We start from the raw sequence: 15,578 nt of genomic DNA on the forward strand, positions 1-15,578 counted from the left end.
GTACAATAAAATAATAAAATACTCCTTAATACTAGGGCATAATTAGAAGATGCCAGTAATATCAATAATTATTTCCTAAAACTGAACCAATGTCATAGAATTGCAGTATTATAGATTTTAAGTTTCAGAAAATCAATCATTTTCTTCTTCTTAGGACAAAGGCACCCTTTGGGGTGACTCCTTTCAAGACCTAAGTGTAATAGAAGTATTTGCTTTCCATAAGGGAATCCTTCCTGTTGGAATTAAATGTTTTCCTAGAGCACAGGATTTGGAGTTCTGTCCATGTGGGGTTGACATTTCTAGGCATATTTCCTTGAATAAAATAAACAGAGCATCAGCTTCTTCATTTATAAAGTAAGAAACATAGTATCTACCTTAGAAGGTTGAGATGTGAGGTTTAAATATTATGTGGGTGAAATGTCTGGCTCATACCAGGTGACCAGTGTGGATCATTTAACCATGTTTCTTTCTTCTGTCTTTTCCTTTCTTTGGTCCATCTTTCCTTCTTCCCTGCATTCCTTCCCTCCTCTCTTCCTCCTTCTCATCTTTTCTCTAACCTTTCCTCCCCATTTCTTTCCCCCGTTTCCTTCTTGTCTCCCTTCTTCACTGTCCTCTCCTCAACCTCTCTTCCTTCTTACCCTCCCTAGGAAAAACCTCAGTAATTCGTATTGTTGACGTTTTCACTAAAGAACATCTTTCCCTTTCTCTTTGTAGACAACCTGTTATTAATTTAGAAACTTCATCTGTTTCATCTACCTCTAATCCCATTTTAACATAATTCCCATTTTTATTTTTTATTTTATTTATTTTTAAAATATTATTATTATTATACTTTAAGTTTTAGGGTACATGTGCACAACATGCAGGTTTGTTACATATGTATACATGTGCCATGTTGGTGTGCTGCACCCATTAACTCATCATTTAGCATTAGGTATATCTCCTCATGCTATCCCTCCCCCCTCCCCCCACCCCACAACAGTCCCCAGTGTGTGATGTTCCCCTTCCTGTGTCCATGTGTTCTCATTGTTTAATTCCCACCTATGAGTGAGAACATGTGGTGTTTGGTTTTCTGTCCTTGCGATAGTTTGCTGAGAATGATGGTTTCCAGTTTCATCCATGTCCCTACAAAGGACATGAACTCGTCATTTTTTATGGCTGCATAGTATTCCATGGTGTATATGTGCCACATTTTCTTAATCCAGTCTATTGTTGTTGGACATTTAGGTTGGTTCCAAGTCTTTGCTATTGTGAATAGTGCCGCAATAAACATACATGTGCATGTGTCTTTATAGCAGCGTGATTTATAATCCTTTGGGTATACACCCAGTAATGGGATGGCTGGGTCAAATGGTATTTCTAGTTCTAGATCCCTGAGGAATCACCACACTGACTTCCACAATGGTTGAACTAGTTTACAGTCCCACCAACAGTGTAGAAGTGTTCCTATTTCTCCACATCCTCTCCAGCACCTGTTGTTTCCTGACTTTTTAATGATCGCCATTCTAACTGGTGTGAGATGGTATTTCATTGTGGTTTTGATTTGCATTTTTCTGATGGCCAGTGGTGATGAGCATTTTTTCGTGTGTCTTTTGGCTGCATAAATGTCTTCTTTTGAGAAGTGTCTGTTCATATCCTTCACCCACTTTTTGATGGGGTTGTTTGTTTTTTTGTAAATTTGTTTGAGTTCATTGTAGATTCTGGATATTAGCCCTTTGTCAGATGAGTAGGTTGCAAAATTTTTCTCCCATTCTGTAGGTTGCCTGTTCACTCTGATGGTAATTTCTTTTGCTGTGCAGAAGCTCTTTAGTTTAATGAGATCCCATTTGTCAATTTTGGCTTTTGCTGCCATTGGTTTTGGTGTTTTAGACATGAAGTCCTTGCCCACGCCTATGGCCTGAATGGTATTGCCTAGGTTTTCTTCTAGGGTTTTTATGGTTTTAGGTCTAACATGTAAGTCTTGAATCCATCTTGAATTAATTTTTGTATAAGGTGTAAGGAAGGGATCCAGTTTCAGCTTTCTACATATGGCTAGCCAATTTTCCCAGCACTACTTATTAAATAGAGAATCCTTTACCCGTTGCTGGTTTTTGTCAGGTTAGTCAAAGATCAGATAGTTGTAGATATGCAGCATTATTTCTGAGGGCTCTGTTCTGTTCCATTGGTCTGTATCCCTGTTTTGGTACCACTACCATGCTGTTTTGGTACCACTACCATGCTGTTTTGGTTACTGTAGCCTTGTAGTATAGTTTGAAGTCAGGTAGCATGATGCTTCCAGCTTTGTTCTTTTGGCTTAGGAGTGACTTGGTGATGTGGGCTCTTTTTTGGTTCCATATGAACTTTAAAGTAGTTTTTTCCAATTCTGTGAAGAAAGTCATTGGTAGCTTGATGGGGATGGCATTGAATCTATAAATTACCTTGGGCAGTATGGCCATTTTCAGGATATCGATTCTTCCTACTCATGAGTATGGCATGTTCTTCCGTTTGTTTGTATCCTCTTTTATTTCATTGAGCAGTGGTTTGTAGTTCTCCTTGAAGAGGTCCTTCACATCCCTTGTAAGTTGGGTTCCTAGGTATTTTATTCTCTTTGAAGCAATTGTGAATGGGAGTTCACTCATGATTTGGCTCTCTGTGTGTCTGTTATTGGTGTGTAAGAATGCTTGTGATTTTTGTACATTGATTTTATATCCTGAGACTTTGCTGAAGTTGCTTATCAGCTTGAGGAGATTTTGGGCTGAGACGATGGGGTTTTCTAGATACACAATCATATCATCTGCAAACAGGGACAATTTGACTTCCTCTTTTCCTAATTGAATACCCTTTATTTCCTTCTCCTGCCTGATTGCCCTGGCCAGAACTGCCAACACTATGTTGAATAGGAGTGGTGAGAGAGGCGTCCCTGTCTTGTGCCCGTTTTCAAAGGGAATGCTTCCAGTTTTTGCCCATTCAGTATGATATTGACTGTGGGTTTGTCATAGATAGCTCTTATTATTTTGAGATACATCCCATAAATACCTAATTTATTGAGAGTTTTTAGCAAGAAGCGTTGTTGAATTTTGTCAAAGGCCTTTTCTGCATCTATTGAGATAATCATGTGATTTTTGTCTTTGGTTCTGTTTATATGCTGGATTACATTTATTGATTTGCGTATGTTGAACCAGCCTTGCATCCCAGGGATGAAGCCCACTTGATCATGGTGCATAAGCTTTTTGATGTGCTGCTGGATTCGGTTTGCCAGTATTTTATTGAGGGTTTTTGCATCAATGTTCATCAACGATATTGGTCTAAAATTCTCTTTTTTTGTTGTGCCTTTGCCAGGCTTTGGTATCAGGATGATGCTGGCCTCATAAAATGAGTTAGGGAGGATTCCCTCTTTTTCTATTGATTGGAATAGTTTCAGAAGGAATGGTACCATCTCCTCTTTGTACCTCCGGTAGAATTCGGCTGTGAATCCATCAGGTCCTGGACTTCTTTTGGTTGGTAAGCTATTGATTATTGCCTCAATTTCAGAGCCTGTTATTGGTCTATTCAGAGATTCAACTTCTTCCTGGTTTTGTCTTGGGAGGGTGTATGTGTCGAGGAATTTATGCATTTCTTCTAGATTTTCCAGTTTATTTGCATAGAGGTGTTTATAGTATTCTCTGATGGTAGTTTGTATTTCTTTGGGATCAGTGGTGATATCCCCTTTATCATTTTTTATTGCATCTATTTGATTCTTCTCTCTTTTCTTCTTTATTAGTCTTGCTAGCGGTCTATCAATTTTGTTGATCTTTTCAAAAAACCAGCTCCTGTATTCATTAATTTTTTGAAGGGTTTTTTTGTGTCTCTATTTCCTTCAGTTCTGCTCTGATCTTAGTTATTTCTTGCCTTCTGCTAGCTTTTGATTGCGTTTGCTCTTGCTTTTCTAGTTCTTTTAATTGTGATGTTAGGGTGTCAATTTTGGATCTTTCCTGCTTTCTCTTGTGGGCATTTAGTGCTATAAATTTCCCTCTACACACTGCTTTGAATGTGTCCCAGAGATTCTGGTATGTTGCGTCTTTCTTCTCATTGGTTTCAAAGAACATCTTTATTTCTGCCTTCATTTCATTATGTACCCAGTAGTCATTCAGGAGCAGGTTGTTCAGTTTCCATGTAGTTGAGCGGTTTTGAGTGAGTTTCTTAATCCTGAGTTCTAGTTTGATTGCACTGTGGTCTGAGAGACAGTTTGTTATAATTTCTGTTCTTTTACATTTGCTGAGGAGAGCTTTACTTCCAACTATGTGGTCAATTTTGGAATAGGTGTGGTGTGGTGCTGAAAAGAAATCTATTTTCTGTTGATTTGGGTTGGAGAGTTCTGTAGATATCTATTAGGTCCGCTTGGTGCAGAGCTGAGTTCAATTCCTGGATATCCTTGTTAACTTTCTGTCTTGTTGATCTAATGTTGACAGTGGGGTGTTAAAATCTCCCATTATTATTGTGTGGGAGTCTAAGTCTCTTTGTAGGTCACTAAGGACTTGCTTTATGAATCTCGGTGCTCCTGTATTGGGTGCATATATATTAGGATAGTTAGCTCTTCTTGTTGAATTGATCCCTTTACCATTATGTAATGGCCTTCTTTGTCTCTTTTGATCTTTGTTGGTTTAAAGTCTGTTTTATCAGAGACTAGGATTGCAACCCCTGCCTTTTTTTGTTTTCCATTTGCTTGGTAGCTCTTCCTCTATCCCTTTATTTTGAGCCTATGTGTGTCCCTGCACATGAGATGGGTTTCCTGAATACAGCACACTGATGGGTCTTGACTCTTTATCCAATCTGGCAGTCTGTGTCTTTTAATCAGAGCATTTAGCCCATTTATATTTAGAGTTAACATTGTTATGTGTGAATGTGATCCTGTTATTATGATGTTAGCTGGTTATTTTGCCCATTAGTTGATGCAGTTTCTTCCTAGCCTTGATGGTTTTTACAGTTTGGCATGTTTGTGCAGTGGTTGTACCAGTTGTTCCTTTTCATGTTTAGTGTTTCCTTCAGGAGCTCTTTTACGGCAGGCCTGGTGTTGACAAAATCTCTCAGCATTTGCTTGTCTGTAAAGTATTTTATTTCTCCTTCATTTATGAAGCTTATTTTGGCTGGATATGAAATTCTGGGTTGAAAATTCTTTTAAAAATGTTGAATATCGGCCCCCCACTCTCTTCTGGCTTGTAGAGTTTCTGCCGAGAGATCAGCTGTTAGTCTGATGGGCTTCCCTTTGTGGGTAACCCGACCTTTCTCTCTGGCTGCCCTTAACATTTTTTCCTTCATTTCAACTTTGGTGAATCTGACAATTATGTGTCTTGGAGTTGCTCTTCTCGGGGAGTATCTTTGTGGCGTTCTCTGTATTTCTTGAATGTGAATGTTGGCCTGCCTTGCTAGATTGGGGAAGTTCTCCTGGATAATATCCTGCAGAGTGTTTTCCAACTTGATTCCGTTCTCCCCGTCTCTTTCAGGTACACCAATCAGACGTAGATTTGGTCTTTCCACATAGTCCCATATTTCTTGGAGGATTTGTTCGTTTCTTTTTTTTCTTTTTTCTCTAAACTTCTCTTCTCGCTTCATTTCATTCATTTTGTCTTCCATCACTGACACCCTTTCTTCCAGTTGGTTGCATCAGCTACTGAGGCTTCTGCATTTGTCACATAGCCTTGGTTTTCAGCTCCATGAGATCCTTTAAGGACTTCTCTGCATTGGTTTTTCTAGTTATCCATTCATCTAATTTTTTTTCAAAGCTGTTAACTTCTTTGCCATTGGTTCGAATTTCCTCCTGTAGCTTGGAGTAGTTTGATTGTCTGAAGCTTTCTTCTGTCAACTCGTCAAGGTCATTCTCCATCCAGCTTTGTTCCATTGCTGGTGAGGAGCTGTGTTCCTCTGGAGGAGGAGAGGCACTCTGATTTTGAGTTTCCAGTTTTTCTGCTCTGTTTTTTCCCATCTTTGTGGTTTTATCTACCTTTGGTCTTTGATGATGGTGACGTACAAATGGGTTTTTGGTGTGGATGTCCTTTCTGTTTGTTAGTTTTCCTTGTACCAGACAGGACCCTCAGCTGCAGGTCTGTTGGAGTTTGCTAGAGGTCCACTCCAGACCCCGTTTTCCTGGGTATCTGCAGCGGTGGCTGCAGAACAGCGGATTTTGGTGAACTGCAAATGCTGCTGCCTGATCGTTCCTCTGGAAGTTTTGTCTCAGAGGAGTACCCGGCCCTGTGAGGTGTCAGTCTGCCCCTACTGGGGGGTGCCTCCCAGTTAGGCTACTTGGGGGTCAGTGACCCACTTCAGGAGGCAGTTCGCCCATTCTCAGATCTCCAGCTGCTTGCTGGGAGAACCACTACTCTCTTCAAAGCTGTCAGAGAGCGACATTTAAGTCTGCAGAGGTTACTGCTGAATTTTTGTTTGTCTCTGCCCTGTCCCCAGAGGTGGAGCCTACAGAGGCAGGCAGGCCTCCTTGAGCTGTGGTGGGCTCCACCCAGTTCGAGCTTCCCAGCCGCTTAGTTTACCTAATTAAACAACTAACTCGGCAATGGCGGGCGCCCCTCCCCCAGCCTTGCTGCCGCCTTGCAGTTTGATCTGAGACTTCTGTGCTAGCAATGAGAGAGACTCCGTGGGCATAGGACCCTCTGATCCAGGCGTGGAATGTAATCTCCTGGTGTGCTGTTTTTTAAGCCAGTTGGAAAAGCGCAGTGTTAGGGTGGGAGTGACCCGATTTTCCAGGTGCTGTCTGTCACCCCTTTCTTTGACTAGGAAAGGGAATTCCCTGACCCCTTGCGCTTCCTGCGTGAGGCAATGCCTCGCCCTGCTTTGGCTCGTGCACAGTGCGCTGCACCCACTGTCCTGCACCTAGTGTCTGGCACTCCCCAGTGAGATGAACCCAGTACCTTAGTTGGAAATGCAGAAATCACCTGTCTTCGCGTTGCTCGTGCTGGGAGCTGTAGACCGGAGCTGTTCCTATTCGGCCATCTTGGCTCCTCCCCCCATAATTCCCATTTTTATACTTCTAGCTCCAGCAAGCAGTTCCCGTCTCGGTGTACTGCACATCATAGGTATTCTCAGTATCTTATGGTTGAGGGTAAACCGTAAATATTTCCTGGTCAATTAACTTTGTTCGAAGAAGAAGAAAGGAAGGGCTGAGGGGAGCAATAACACGTCATGCTCTGTATGTACCTCTCCTTTTCTCAGATAATCCAGTCTGGAGGTCTCTGATCTATTTAGTTTCAGAATTACTTTTATTGGGAAGTATAACACATAAAAAAGTAAGGTGCACAAAACCAATGTACAGGATGTGAGTTACCATGACGTGAACACCTAAAACCCCCAAACCAGATTAAAATAAATAGAACACTGTTCACACCCAAGAAACTTCTACTTGGCCAGTCCCAATCATTATTCCCACCCTGCCTGCAAATTTAGTTATCTGACTTCTAAAAGTATAATTTAGTTTGCCTCATTTAAAATTATATAAGTGAAATTACCTCGCATGTAATCTTTTGTTTTGGGCACAGTTTTACTCAGCATTGTGTGTATGATAGTCATCCATGTTGTGTGCAGTTGTGATTTCTTCATTTTTATTGCTGTGTAGTGCTCACTTTTAGAAAACACTACAATTTATTTATACTTTTACTGCTGAGAGATATTTTTGTTGTTTCTAGGTTTTGACTATTATGAATAATGCTGCCAAAGCATTCTTTCACATGTCATTTGGTGCACATAGGCATGCGTTTGTTTCAGGTATATATATATGTGTGTATATATATATGTTTATATATGTGTATATATATGTGTGTATATATATGTATGTATATGTATATATATGTGTATATATAAACATATATATGTATATATGTTTATATATGTATATATGTATACATATATGTGTATATATACATATGTGTATATATATACACACATATATATGTGTGTATATATATATATATATGCAGAAGTGGAATTGCTGAGTCATAGAGTATGATCCGTTATCACACATTGTCAAACTGTTTTCCACTGTGGTTGTGCCAGTGTGTCAATGTACCTAACACTGTAGTGCAAGATAATTTCTTTTGGTCTACTGCCTCGCCAATAGTTAACATTGTCATGCTTTTAGATTTTAGCCATTTCGATATGTGTAAAGTAGTGTCTCATGTGGTTTTAATTTGCATCTCCTTGATTACTGATAAGATTGATCACTTTTTCCCCCACATAATTATTTACTTATATTTTTTGGATTTTGTGTGTGTGTGTATGTGTGCATGTGCATGTGTGTGTGCCCTGTGGTACAAGATTTTTGATGATTGTATGTATATGTCTATGTTTACATAAATACCTACAGCTACACCTATATCTATCTATTACAAGTCTCTTCTACTCTGTGGCTTACATTTTATTCTCTTAATCGTGTCTCTCAGTTGTGCATACCTATATGGACGCTTGGTGTGTAGCAAAAGTGGCGCTGCAGTCCAGTGGGGGAAGCATGTTTTTTTTCAATATATGACACTGTGTCAGTTTGATATCCATGAGAAATTAAATGAAACATCTTCATTACCTTGGGCTAGGGAAAGCTTTCTTAAACAAGATACCAAAGTACTAATCCCATAAAAAAATTGATTACTGGAATATATAACAATTAAGAAATTAGAGGTGCCTTTGTCCTAATAAGAAGAAAATGATTGATTTTCTGAAACATTATAATACTGCAATTCTATGACATTGGGTCAGTTATGGGAAATACTTATTGATATCACTGGCACCCTCTAATTATGCCCTAAAAATTACCCCATCTTAGGTATTCCTTTATAGCAACACAGACCAGACTAATACCGGGACCTTATTCTCTGACCAGAGGGGCTTTGGTTTCAAAATTGTGTGGCAGACTTCACTGTTTTTTCTGTGTTCTCTTACCACTAGACCTCGACACAGATACAATTACAGAGTGTGGCAGAGTTGGGTAAATTCTCAGCATTCTGGCCTGAGGACTAACAAGAAAAGCCCCAGAGAATTTGCAACTATCAGGGGATTCACAGTGAGGGAATTGCTCAGGAAGGCAACCCCATGAAGTTGTTTCTGGACTCCCAGACTTACCCCTGACTGAGCATATGTGTTTCTGATCCCAGACAATATATCAAAGACTTCGAGAATAGAACTGTGGTATAGACCACTGCACAAGTCCGAGACTGCTGACTGAGTAGAATAAACATGGATCAGATCCAAATATTTCTTCAAATTCTTGGAAAGTGGAACCTACACTGAAACCATTAGCCACAGAAGGCTGGTCAGAGCTTGGAGCCAGAGCCAAATTGGATTGATTTCTGGCAAAAACAAAAATACTAACATTCTTTATGGGATTTAAATAAAACTCAGCATTTCATTACCTAATATTCAAAGTGTTCAGTATACAACCCCAAATCACTTGATATACAAAAGTCCAGAAAAAAACTTTTTTAAGGGAAGAGAATCGATAGACTCTCTTGTGATGTGAGATGACAGAGATTTTAGAATTATCTGGCAAAGACTTTAAAATAACTACAATCAAAGTAGTCCAGGAAGTAAGGACAAACGTTCTTGAAACAAATGGAAAGATAGAAAATCTCAGGTAGGAAATATGTGATGTAAATATATGTTGTAAAGAAGGAACAAATGGAGGTTTTAGAACTGACAAAATAACAAACGAAAACCTCACTGGGTGAGCTAAACAGCAGACTGGAGATGTTAGAGGAAAGAGTCAATGAACTTGAAAACAGATCAAAAGGAACGATCCAGTATGAGCAAAAGAGAGGAAAAGCAAACCCTCAAGGAAATGTGAAAAATCTCCAAAATCTAAGATTTGTCATCAATGTCTCAGAAGGAGAAGAGAAACAGGGTAGTGCAGAAAAAAATTTGAATAAGTAATAGTTAAATTTTAAAAATATATCTTAAAAGATACAAATCTATAGATTCAAGCAGCTCAATGAATCCCAAAGAGGATAAACAAAAATGAATTTATATCCAAATACATCATAATCAAAATGCTAAAATCTGAAGATAAAGAAAAAGTTTGAAAGCAGTCAGAGAAAAATGAAGTATTATTTATAGAGAAATGATTTTGATTTATACAGGAATGATTCCTGGTCATAAACCTTGGAGGGGAACTATCTGTTTAAAGAGCTGAGAGAAAATATTGTCGACCCAATTTTCTATATACAGCAAAAATACCCTTCGGTAATAAAGGGAGAAATGAAGACTTTTTTTTGTTTTCTTTTGTTTTTGAGTCACAGTCTCGCTCTGTCCCCCAGGCTGGAGTGTAGTGGCGCAATCTTGGCTCACTGCAAGCTCTGCCTCCTGGGTTCACGGCATTCTCCTGCCTCAGCCTCCCGAGTAGCTGTGACTACAGGCGCCCACCACCACGCCTGGCTAATTTTTTTGTATTTTTAGTAGAGATGGGGTTTCACCGTGTTAGCCAGGATGGTCTCGATCTCCTGAGCTCGTGATCTGCCCGCCTCAGCCTCCCAAAGTGCTGGGATTAAAGGCGTGAGCCACCGTGCTCGGCCAAGACATTCTTAGATGAAGGAAAATTTACTGCCAGCAAACATGCCCTTAAAAAAACATTAAATGAAGTTCTTAAGACAGAAGTGAAATGATATTAGAGGGAAACACAGCATTAGAAATGAAGGAAGAAGAAAGTAAAAATATAACTATAATACACTATAATACACTAGGGGTCAGCAAACTATAGCCCACATAGCAAATTCAGCTCACCATCTATTTTGATTAATATAATTTAATTGGAAAACAGTTATGCTCATTTGGCTATGTGTTGTCTTTGGCTGTTTTCATTCTATAAGCACAGAGTTGAATAGTTGCGACAGACACTGTATGGTCTGCAAAGCCTAAAAATATTTATTATCTGGCCCTCAGCAGAAACAGTTTGCTGAATCCTGCAGTAGACTGTTACTCGCTTGAATTCTTTAAAATGTGTTTGATGGCTGAAAAAGATTATAGCATTTTTTGGGGTTTTGAAAGAATGTAAATGTAGTATGTAAGGTAACTACAAAGTAAAGGGAGGGTAAAGAGACTAATCAAAGGGTAAGTTTCCTACATTTCAATTGAAGTGGTCAGGTATTGGTTCTAAGTAGATTGTGAAAAATCAGCTATATAATCTCTTGGGCAACCGATAAGAAAAATTACAAACTGATATAGTAGAAAGGCAAAGTAGATAAATTATCATATGAAAAATTGTTTGGGCAGCCTAAAAGGGAAAAGGGCAAACAGTAGAATGGTAAATATATGGAACAATCAAATCCTGATACATCAATAATTACATACACATCACGTAAGGAGACTCATTAAAAGATAGAGATTGTCAGAATGAATTAAGAAACCAAAAATGATCAGCGATTTCTGTTTCTGTAAAAATGAAGGAGATATGCTTCTCCCTATTGTTTCCCCTAATTATACCTAATAACTCTGAAGATTATATATACAAACAGAAGAGATTGAGATAATCAGACAGATTGGCTAGGGACCTTGGGATGCAAGGAATGACACGCTCATAAGTTACTTGAGTTTTCTTTTTGTCACATATATCCTAGACTAGGATATCTTGCACAAAGGGCTGGCAGCCCAGAAATGTCAACAGGCACAGAAAGGTTTTAAAAGTCCCAACGAAAGCCTACCTTTTCTACCCAAAGGATCAACAAACATCCAGCCTAAAAAGATGGAAACTCTCAGAAAACAACCACTCTGCTCCAGCCAAACACTGCAGAAAAAAACCATCAACGCCCAAGAGGAGAATGTAGATTTCCACTCTCATATTGCCATAATTTCCTCCATCTTCTGTCATAGTATTACCAGAGAAGAATGAGTAGGGAGTTGGGACTTTCATCCTTGCTGGGTGTTTACTAGTTGCCCTCTGACCCAAACAGCTTCATTAAAGATAATGTGGCAACCCCGTCTGCCACTTCCACCACACCCTAGCCTATTAACAATAACATTAAGTATAAATAGTCTAAATACACCAATACAAAGACAGAGGTAATCAGAGAGCATTAGAACAAACATGACTGAACTATATATCATCTACAAGAAACTCATTTAAAAATATAATAATATTGGCAGGCAGAAAATAACAAGATGAAAAAAATGTTTGTAAACATTAATCCAAAGAAAGTGAGTGACTACATAAATATCAGATAGATAGACTTCAGAGGAAAGAAAATTACCAGAGACAGAGAGAACCATTATACAATGATAAGATGATCAGTCCACCAAGAAGACTTAGCAAACCTAAAAATTAAAATGTATGCACAAAATGATAGAGCTGCAAAATATTTAAAGCAAAAGGTGATAGAGTTGAAAGAAGAAACAGACGCTTCCTCAATGATAGTTGAAGAATTCAACATCCCTCTGTCAACAATTGATAGATAAACCAGGCAGAAAAATCACCAAGGATAGAGAACTTAATATCATCAACCAACAGAATTTAATTGACATTTATAGAACACTCCCACCAACGTCAGTATTAGACATATCCTTTTCAAGTGCCCAAAGAACATATACAACAAGATAGGCCACATCCTGGACTGTAAGACAAACCTTAACAAATTTAAAAGAATGGAAATTATACAGAGTGTGTTCTCGGACTACAGTGGATTCAAGATAGAAATCAATAACAGAAAGATAATAAGAATATCTGCAAACACCTGAAAACTAACCAACACATTTCTAAATAATTCTAGTTGAAAGAGGCTGTCTCAAGAGAAATTTTTTAAATGCAGTGAACTGAAAGACAATGAAATAAGATGTATCAAATTTGTGGAACCCAACTAAAGCAGTTAGAGGGAAAATTATAGCACTACATGCTCTCATTAGAAAAAATGAAACGTCTTAATCTGAACTCTCACTTCAAGAACCTTGGAAAAGAAAAGCAAAATAAATTGAGTTCATATTTAAAAGTTCCCTGTATTAGTCAGGGTTCTCTAGAGGGACAGAACTAATAGGTTAGATGTATATATAAAGGGGAGTTTATTAAGGAGTATTGAGTCACATCATCCCAAGTTGCAGTCCCACAATAGGCCGTCTGCAAACTGAGGAGTAAGGAAGCCAGTTGGAGTCCCAAGGATGAAGAACTGGAGTCTGAAGTTCGAGGGCAGGCAGCATCCAGCATGGAAGAAACATGTAGGCCAGAAGACTAAACCAGTCTTGTCTTTTGACGTTCTTCTGCCTGCTTTTATTCTGGTGACACTGGCAGCTGATTAGATTGTGCCCTCCCAGATTGAGGGTGGGTCTGCTTTTGCCAGTCCACTGACTCAAATGTTAATCTCCGTTGGCAACACCCTCACAGACACACCCAGGAACAATAGTTTGCATCCTTCAATCAAGTTGACACTCAGTATTAACCATCAAAAGTCCACCCCTTGTCAATTTGAACCCATATACATCTCCTAAAATCATACATAATCTTCAAATAAAGACAGAAATAAGGCCATAATTATGCCTAACATAATCTTAAATATGCCTAACAGCTGTCCTTTGTACAACTGGAAACTCATCAATCCTCAACTCAAATGCTATTACATAAAATTAATACTTAAATGCTGATGTGAAGTCAATCTTACGGCACATGATAAAGGAAAAAGGAAGGAAATAAAATGAGTATTAAGAAAGGTATTTTCATAGTACAAGTATATACATGCACAAACATGTTCTTAACAAAATAAGAAGGAAATACTCATGACAATTACAGTCCTTGTTTCCGCAACTGGTCACGTGGTCATAGCTGGTACTGGTGACTAACAGACTAAAACATTCCCCAAAAGAAATCTCCACTGGGGACTCACTAAATAATTCCATCAAATATTTGAAGAAGAATTAACATCGTTTCTACACAATCTCTTTCAGAAAATAGAAGAAGGGGGATAACTTCCCAATTCATTTCATCATTTTATAAAGTTAGCATTATCCTAGTCTTCAAATCAGATAAAGACAGTACAGACCCAGAAAAAGAAAGAAAAAGAAAAGAAAAGTATGGTAGTGAGAGTTTCAGAGTTCTTAGACTTGGCACCAAAAATACAATTCAGTAAAGGAAACATTTATAAATTAGACTTTATCAAAGTTGAAACTTTTGCTCCACAAGAGACCATCTTAAGAGAATAAAAGACAAGCTGCAGACTGGGAGCAAATATTTGCACATCATGTGTCTGACTAAGGACTACTATCTGGGATAATTAAGGAACTCTCAAAACTCAACAGTAAAAACAACAAAAACAGCAGCAACAACAACAACAACATGATCCAGTTTGAAAATGGGCAAAAGACAGATAGAAACTTTCCTCTGAAGAAGATATACAAATGGTAAATAAGCACCCCAAAAGATTCTCAGCATTGTTAGCCATTGGGGAAATGCCAGTTAAAATGGTGGGAGTGTTCTATAAATGTCAATTAAATTCTGTTGATTGATGATATTGTTAAGTTCTCTATAGTTGGTGATTTTTCTGTCTGGATTTCTATCAATTGTTGAGAAAGGGATGTTGAATTCTTCATCTATCATCAAGGATGTGTCTGTTTCTTCTTTCAGTTCTATCACTTTTTGCTTTAAATATTTTGCAGCTCTATCTTTTTGTGCATACATTGCAGTTTTATTACGCGTGGTTTTCTTTGTATTTATCCTGCTTGTGGTTTGTTGTGTCTCTTGAAAAATGTGACTTGATGTCTTTTTTCTGGGAAAATTCTCATGCTGTGTGTTGCCAGTTTCCAGTAATTAAAAACATGCTTTTATGAAAGAATAAAGGCTACGAGTCTTTTCTAAGAGAGTTGACTGAGACATGTTTACTTACCATGTTCTGCATGTATATTTTCACCTACACAATTGTAAGTATGAAAACAAAACAGAGCAACCGTATATGCCATTTCCCCGGTATTTCACTCTAAATGATCGCTACCTGGTTCTCATGCTCAGGATCCACTGATTATCATTTAATATACGCTGGGCCAATTTTGCTCTAAATTTTATTTCCTAATTGAAGTAAACATTTGTCAGGATGAAGGCAGTGAAACATTGTCCTCCAACCTTTAAAAGCTAAGGATATTGGATAGTGGATAGTATGGCAGTCTCCTGCTCTTCTATAAACACTAGTCTCTTATTTTTTGTTTCCTGGGCATAATTTTCCAAGCACTTCCATGTTCTCTGTGTCACTTGCCTTATAATATCCCTTTGAATTTGTCAAGCTTGGCTGCGTTTTGCAGATGTTGTGTCTGAGGCAAAGAAACCAAATGATGGAATAAGGATCCAAAGTGGTAAATCTCATTTCACCCCATTCTGGAGCTTTCCCCAGGATAGTTCTGCTTCTGTCTTGAAGTGCCTATTGTATATCCTCCAAGTTATCTAGATGGCTATATGCTCTTCTCATTCCAAAATATAGCCTGTCATGGGCACAATAAGTGGCCAAGCAAGAAACAAGGCTGAGCTCCTTTGTCCTCCTTCTGTGTTGTTCTGCCAACTGCATACAAGGGAGAAGAGGACATTGTTACCTGACTGGCAAAAGGAAGGAGTAACATCTCCTTCCCAGGGAGGACGCTGCATTGTATTGTCACACCAGACATTCCAGCATGAT

At 38.5% G+C, this 15,578-nt stretch overlaps 1 long non-coding RNA gene across 2 annotated transcripts in view; it reads left to right on the forward strand.

The window, feature by feature from the left end:
• Positions 1 to 15,578, forward strand: part of LOC131383767 (uncharacterized) — a 276,937-nt gene that overhangs the window by 24,104 nt on the left and 237,255 nt on the right. The window lies entirely within an intron of this gene.

The sequence above is a fragment of the Hylobates moloch genome, unplaced genomic scaffold (assembly GCF_009828535.3).
Source record: "Hylobates moloch isolate HMO894 unplaced genomic scaffold, HMol_V3 SCAFFOLD_6, whole genome shotgun sequence".
Lineage (NCBI taxonomy): Eukaryota > Metazoa > Chordata > Mammalia > Primates > Hylobatidae > Hylobates > Hylobates moloch.